General features: G+C 33.3%; 1 pseudogene; it reads right to left on the reverse strand.

The window, feature by feature from the left end:
* Window positions 1-6,292: 6,292 nt before the first annotated feature.
* Window positions 6,293-6,412, reverse strand: LOC120615230 (uncharacterized; annotated as a pseudogene).
* Window positions 6,413-7,322: the final 910 nt, after the last annotated feature.

The following is a 7,322-nucleotide window of genomic DNA, read 5'->3' on the forward strand; positions in this document are numbered from 1 at the left end:
TCAGGTCAGAAATTTCCAGTGAGTGGGTGCGATGAGTGAATTCATACTACAAATTCCTCAGGAGGTTAGATTTTCTTTAGTGGAGACACATGACCAATCTCTCCCTCACTGTCATTAAATATGTGAACTGTTAATATATAATAATGTTAAAGCATTACTCATGAAAAGACACTGGCTAGATATATTATGGTGAGATATAAAATTTTTTGATAACCATTGGAATGGTACATTTACGAAGAACAGCATATCTTATATCTCCTTATACCTGGCATAAGATATTTTATTAGAAGGAATTTAAGTAATATATTACAAATATTACCCAATCAACATATATTTTAGGTTTGATTAACTTCTAAATATGTGCTTTTAAAAATTCATACATTTTGTGAGTTTAAGAGTTGGTAAGTAATTATGAATTGCCACGATACAAAGAATATACAATGTTTATGTATTAGAGAAAAACACCAATGTTTTAATATTACTTACTTTAAGATGCAATGTGATATACAAAAGCCAATTTTCCTACAAACAGAATACATGGTATAGGAAGTAAACATGAGCAGTACTTGTAAAAATTGAATTATATGTTATACAATAGTTTGGGATATATTCTATAGTACTATGACACATCAGAGTCAACCTTGCTTTGAATTTGTTGTGTTCAAATGGATATTAGAAAATGAAACAAAATGAAGAATGAAATATAAAAGTAAATCAAGGAATACCATAACGTAACAATAAATTTACCATGCAAACATGCCAATATGAGTTCTGATTTAGTCCTCTCATAAAATAGCAGCATCAAATCTGTCAACATTTATATAAAAGTTCCTCAAAGAAAATTGAAATTTTATAGCAAATCGTGAGGTGGCATTATTCATTTTGAATGATAAACAAAGCAATTCTTAAGAACTGTAAGAAGGTTGGCATTATTTCAATACAATATAGTTTTATTCTTTAGTATTTATTATGCAGTAATAAGGTCATACCAAAGCTTTCTGACCTGGGCAAAATCTATTTGTAGGTAATTTATTTGGTACTTTTGTATGTGTTTGTGTATGTTCATATATTTAGCACCTAAGTCAAGAAACAATTTAGTTAAATTTTAAAAGCTATTGAATAAAATATATTTGTAGTGCTATTTAGCATATTTAAATTTAAAATATTACTTTAGTGAAAAAATTTGCATAATTCTAGCCCACATTGTTTTTTTTATCCGAAAATCAATTTATATTGCATCATGTTATCACATGATTATCATCTGAAGAAAATTATCCAATAATGGTTAGTAGATGTATATTTAGGGATCCAGCAACCAAAATAAAAATTTATCTGCATATAATTTACCTAAAACTAAATGCAAATTTAAATTTCTGCCACTCAAGATTTCTGGTCGAGATGGCAGAATAAATAAATACTGTGCTCACCTGCTCCCATGACCATATCGACATTACAACTAAACTATAAAACCACCATCATCGAGAACCACTCAAAGTCTTATAATAACGGTATAAAGAAGAAGCCACAGGGAAACTGGTAAGAGAGGAGAAGATGCAGAGCGGGTAGGTCCCACATCCACATATGGTGTTTAAAAATCTGTAGGGATATCTAGATTAGAGATCCCCTCTGAGACCAAGGAATCCCAGTTCCACACCTGTGCTTGAGTTTCCAGTGCCAAAAAGAGAAGTTCTCACAACTTCTGGCTGTGAGAACTAGCAGAGACTGTGGCTTAGTGAGACAGAGGGGGGCTGGAGTCCAAGACATTCCTCTCATAAGGCCTGCACACAGGATTACTCATAGATAGATCAAATTGCTCTGAGCTCCAGAACTGCAGTAGAAGCTCAACAGGTGCCAGAAACTTGTGGGGAGGAAACAAATTCTCTGTCTTTAGATAGAGAGATAGAGGGGAAGATTTCCCTCAGAAGTGCAGGTAGATGACATAGTTCCTTAGTTGGAAACGAGCGCTCTCCTTACCCAGCCTGCCAGCACAAATGGCACAATATTTGAGTTTCCATCAACCTGGCTAATACCACTTGCCCTGCCCTGGTAGTTACCTCAGACCATACCCCATTCAACTTGCAGGGCTACCTAAGCATCTTCCAGTGGTTTTTCCATACAAATGGACTGTCTTAGATCATACTTCAGACTTTTATAAACTCTCTCAAAGGTTCACAAACCTCAAACAAACAGAAACTGGCCTCTAAGTATTTCTTACCTTTTACTAAGAATCCTCAAGCCCATCACTGGCAGCAGCCAGCCACAGTTCACAGTTTAGCTTCTACAAGGCACCTCCAAGCCAAGCAAAGTTGCAACCATCTGGTTTGTAGCTCATACCAAGTGCCCCTATGCAGGGCACAGGCGAGGGCTGATTTTGCTTGCAATAGAACTTTTCTCAAGACATGCCACAAGCAACACATCTGGTGGCCAGCTTTAGACAACACCAGAGCAGTACCCAACCACATCCAGAAATTACAGATCCAAAGGTAAGACTAGTCAGGTACCAGAGACTCACTAAAGCAAATCATGCTCCATAGAGTTAGCTCTTACACAACAGCTCCTCCACTTTAGTTATGGCCAGTCCTCACAACCAATCGGCCCAAGGGTCAGTCCCTTCCATTGATGTGAAACAGCAAACAAGGCTCAACTACAATGAGAGAGCACAGACAAATCACACAAGGGACACTCCTGGAGCACCCAGCTTAGATGATCAGGGAGATTAAATCATTGAGTCCCACAAGACAACTACTACATAAGGGCAGCCTATTAAGACCAGGAAGCCTAGCAGCCCTATCTAATACATATAAACAAACACAGGGAGTCAGCCAAAATAGTGAGACAAAGAAACATGGCCCAAATGAAAGAACAGAACAAAACTCTAGAAAAAGAACTAAATAAAAGGGAGGTAAGCAATCTATCAGATGAAGAGTTCAAAACACTGATTAAAAGGATGCTTAATGACTTTAATAAGAACCGCAACAGAGATAGGAAACATAAAAACTAGAGAGAGAAAACATAAAAAGAGAATCAGTAAGAAATAAAGAATATAATAACTGAAATAAAAAAAATACATTAAAGGGAATCGACAGTAGATTAGATGAGGCAGATGATCAAATCAGGAATTTAGAAGATAAGCCAACAGAAAACAATCAAAACAGCAAAAAGCCAACAGAAAACAATCAAAACAGCAAAAAGAACAAAGAATCTAAAACAGTTTAAATAGTTTAAGGAGCCTCTGGGACAACATCAAGCATATCAATATTTGCATCATAGGGGAAGCAAAAGGAGAAGAAAGCAAGGGGTTGGAATCTTATTTAAAGAAATAATGATTGTAAACTTCTCTAACCTGGCAAAAGAAATAGACATACAAATTCTGGAAATGCAAAGAGTCCTAAATATGATGAACCCAAAGAAGCCCACTACAAGACACATCATTATTAAAATGACAAAGGTTAAAAACAAAGTGAAAATCTTAAAAGGAGCAAGAGAAAAGCAGTGAGTTATGTACATTGGAGCTCCCATTAGACAGCTGCTTTCTCAACAGAAACTTTGCAGGCCAGAAGGGATTGGCAAGAAGTATCCAAAGTAATGAAAAGTAAGGAACTACAACCAAGTTTATACTATCCAGCAAGGCTGTCATTTAGATTTGAAGGACAGATATAAAGCTTCCCAGACAAGAAAAGGCTAAAGGAGTTCATTAACATCAAACCAGTATTACAACAAATGTCAGAGGGACTTCTTTAAGAAGAAGAAAAAAAAATGATCAAAAGTATGAATAATAAAATAACAATAACTACATAGCTATCAGCAATTTCTATAAATGTAAATGGATTAAATGCTCCAATCACAAGACATAGGGTGGCTGAATGAATAAGAAAATATGATCCTTACATATCCTAGCTACCAGAGACTCACTTTAGATCAAAAGATATAAAGAGACTGAAAGGAAAATGATGAAAAAGATATTTTATGAAAATAGAAACAACCCAACAAAGAGTTGGAGAGCAATACTTAGACCAGACAAATTAGACTCTAAAACAAAGACTACACCAAGGGATAAAGAAGAACCCAGTAATCTTACTTCTGGGCATTTATCAAGAGAAACCCCAAAATGCTACAAGAATGGATGTGTGCATCCCTATGTTCATTGCAGCGTTATGATAGTTAATATATAAAGGCAACCTGGGTGTTTATCAATAGATGAATGGATAAAAGAGAGGTGGTACATGCATACAATGGAATATTATTCGGTCATAAAAAAATAATAAAATCTTCCCATATGCAATAACATGGATGGACCTAGATGGTATTAAGCTAACTGAAATAAGTCAAAGAAAGACAAATACCATGTGATTTCACTTATATGTGGAATCTAAAAAACAATATCAACAAATAAAACAGAAATAAACATAGATACAGAGAAAATTTTGATGATTGCTAGATGATAAAGTAGTTTGGGGGATGGATGGAGAAAGGGAAGGGATTAAGAAGTACAAATTAGTAGTTACAAAATCATCATGGGGACGTAAAGTATAGCATAGGAAATATAGTTGATAATATTGTAATAACTATGGGTGGTGTTAGATGGGTATTAGATTTATCAGATGATCACTTTGTAAGTTATATAAATGTCTAATCACTATATTACACATCTGAAACTAATATATTTTATGTCAAGAGTAATCAAAAAATAATAAAAAAGTATTAATACAATAAAATAAAACATTAATTCAAGTACTAAGCAAAAAATAAATAAATGTCTGCCACTCAATCTTCACTTAATGCATTTATTGCAAAGCCTGACCCCAAACTAGTTGCAGAAAGAGAAAAAATCAGCAGTAGCATGTACAACAAGTAACAGTCAAAATAGGAAACTTTTCCAAGTCTAAAATGACAAAGTTCTTTTTCTGATTATGAACAAAAACAAAAAAATGCCATTACTCTGTATATTTTAAGTATTAATTTGGATCAAAACTGATTTAAACATTTAATATTGCCCAGTTTTCATTATTAATGATCTCTATGTTTTTTTCTGATTTTGTGTTTAACAGTAGTAGATAATACTAAAAATAAAAATTAGTGAATATTTTAAAAATCCATATTGTTACAAAATAAATTTTTTAAACTTTTTCATCATTTATTCCCAAAGCCAAGTTACCATTGCACAATCATAAGCAAACTTTCTTCAGAAAGCAATTTTAATGATTAAATGGTCTCCTTTCTCACTTGGTATATGTATGTATGTATGTATGTATTTAGACAAACACTTTGAGAAACTACTTTTATTTACTTTCTATTGTGGTAAAAACATAATATGAGATTTACCTTCTTTACAAAATTTGAAGTGTGTAGCACAATATTGTTAATTATAACCACGATGCTGTTCATTAGATCTAGAAATTTTAAATTTTGTATAACTGAAACTTTTATCTATTAAATATCAAATTCCTATCTTCGCCTCACCTCAGCCCCTAGCCATCACCATTTTACTCTCTGCTTCTATGAGTTTGACTATTTTAGATACCTTATATAAGTGGAATCATGCACTATTTGTTCTTGTATCACTGGCTTCTTGCACTTACAATAATGTACTCAAAGTTTATTCATGTTGCTATGTGTAATAGGATTTCCTTTTTTTTTAAGGCTGAATGATTTTATTTTCTTTATTCATTCATCCATCAACAGACATTTAGGTTGTTTCCATGTTATAGCTATTGAGAATAATGCTGCAATAATCATAGGAGTACAAATATCTCTTCAAGTTTCTATTTTCAATTCCTTTGGATAAATACCCACTAGTAGTATTGCTGGATCATATGGTAGCTCTATTTTTAATATTTGGAGGAGTCCAATACCATTTTTTACAGTGGCTGTTGCACAGTTTACATTCCTACAAACAGAGTGCAGCATTCTAATTTCTCTGCATTCCTGCCAATTCTTATTTATTTTTGATTTTTTTTATAATAATCATCTTAACAAGTGTCGCATAATAGCTCATTGTAATTTTGATTTGAATTTTCTAATGATGTTGAGCATCCTTTCATATACCTGTTGGTCACTTACATGTCTTCTTTGGAGAAATGTCTGTTCAAGTTTTTTTGACAATTTTTAATCTTTTTTTTTTTTTTTTGCAATTGAGTTGTAGGAGTTCTAACATATATATCTGATGTTAACCCTTATTAGATATATAGTTTGCAAATATTTTGTTCCAATTTATATTTCCTTTTCACATTGTTATTTTTTAGCTTTGCTGCTCAGACACGTTTTAGTTTTAGTTTATTTATTTATTCTTTTATGCCTATAGCACCTGGTCTTCCTAGGTGGTCTTCCATCCAAATACTAACCAGGCCCAACCCTGCTTAGCTTCTGAGATCATACAGGATCCGGTGCATTCAGGGGAGGCATGTCCGTAAACACGTTTTAGTTCGATATAATCCCCTTATTTATTTTTGACTTTGCTGACTATGCTTTTGTGTCATATCTAAGAAATTATTGCCGAGACCAATGTCGTGAAGCTTCTCCTTTTGTTTGTTCTAGGAGTTTTACAGTCTCCTGTCTTAAGTCTAATCTACTTTGAAGTGGTTTTTGCATATGGCGTAAGATGCGAGTCCAGTTTTATTCTCTTGCATGTGGATGTCCAGTTTTCCCAACACCATTGTTTTTTTAATGCCTATTACATAAATAATTATGTATCCCTGTAATAAAGTGCCAAACAGCCATAAAAAAATCGTGTTTGCAAGGATTACTTAGTGACATGAAAATGTCCATGAAATTATGGAAAGAGATAAAAGTCACAATGTAAAAATGATGACAGTATGATTTTAATTTTGTAAAATATGAATAAATAAGTAAAGAAACTATAGGCAAAACCTCCCCGCTCCCCATTTATGACTGTCCCAGGATGGAGAGGAGGAAAACTTATCTTTTACAAATTGTATCTCATGTTCTTTTTTCTTGTAACTAAGCCTGAATGGTGGAAAGGAGATAAAATTTTAAGAAATTTTAGAACTTATAAGAGGTAAGTACTCCATCCTCAACTATCAAAATGGTAAGAAGGCCAAACAAACATTTTGAACATTGCTTTTCTACAGATCAAATGATTCTCATAATTTCATAGATTGCTATACAATGTAGGGCTATTATAAAATGTGAGACTATTAGCTTTTTAATATATTTAGCAAGTGAAGAACTAAGAATCAGACAAGTGAGATATTGTTTTTTAATATAAGAAACACTGGACTTGATTAGGAGTCTTCTTTGTCCTAATTCAACCTCTAGCTCCATTTTGTTTACTAACCTTGAGTGTTGTTATTTAATAAAACTCT

The sequence above is a fragment of the Pteropus medius genome, unplaced genomic scaffold, assembly GCF_902729225.1.
Source record: "Pteropus medius unplaced genomic scaffold, Ma_sr-lr_union100, whole genome shotgun sequence".
NCBI classification, from domain to species: domain Eukaryota; kingdom Metazoa; phylum Chordata; class Mammalia; order Chiroptera; family Pteropodidae; genus Pteropus; species Pteropus medius.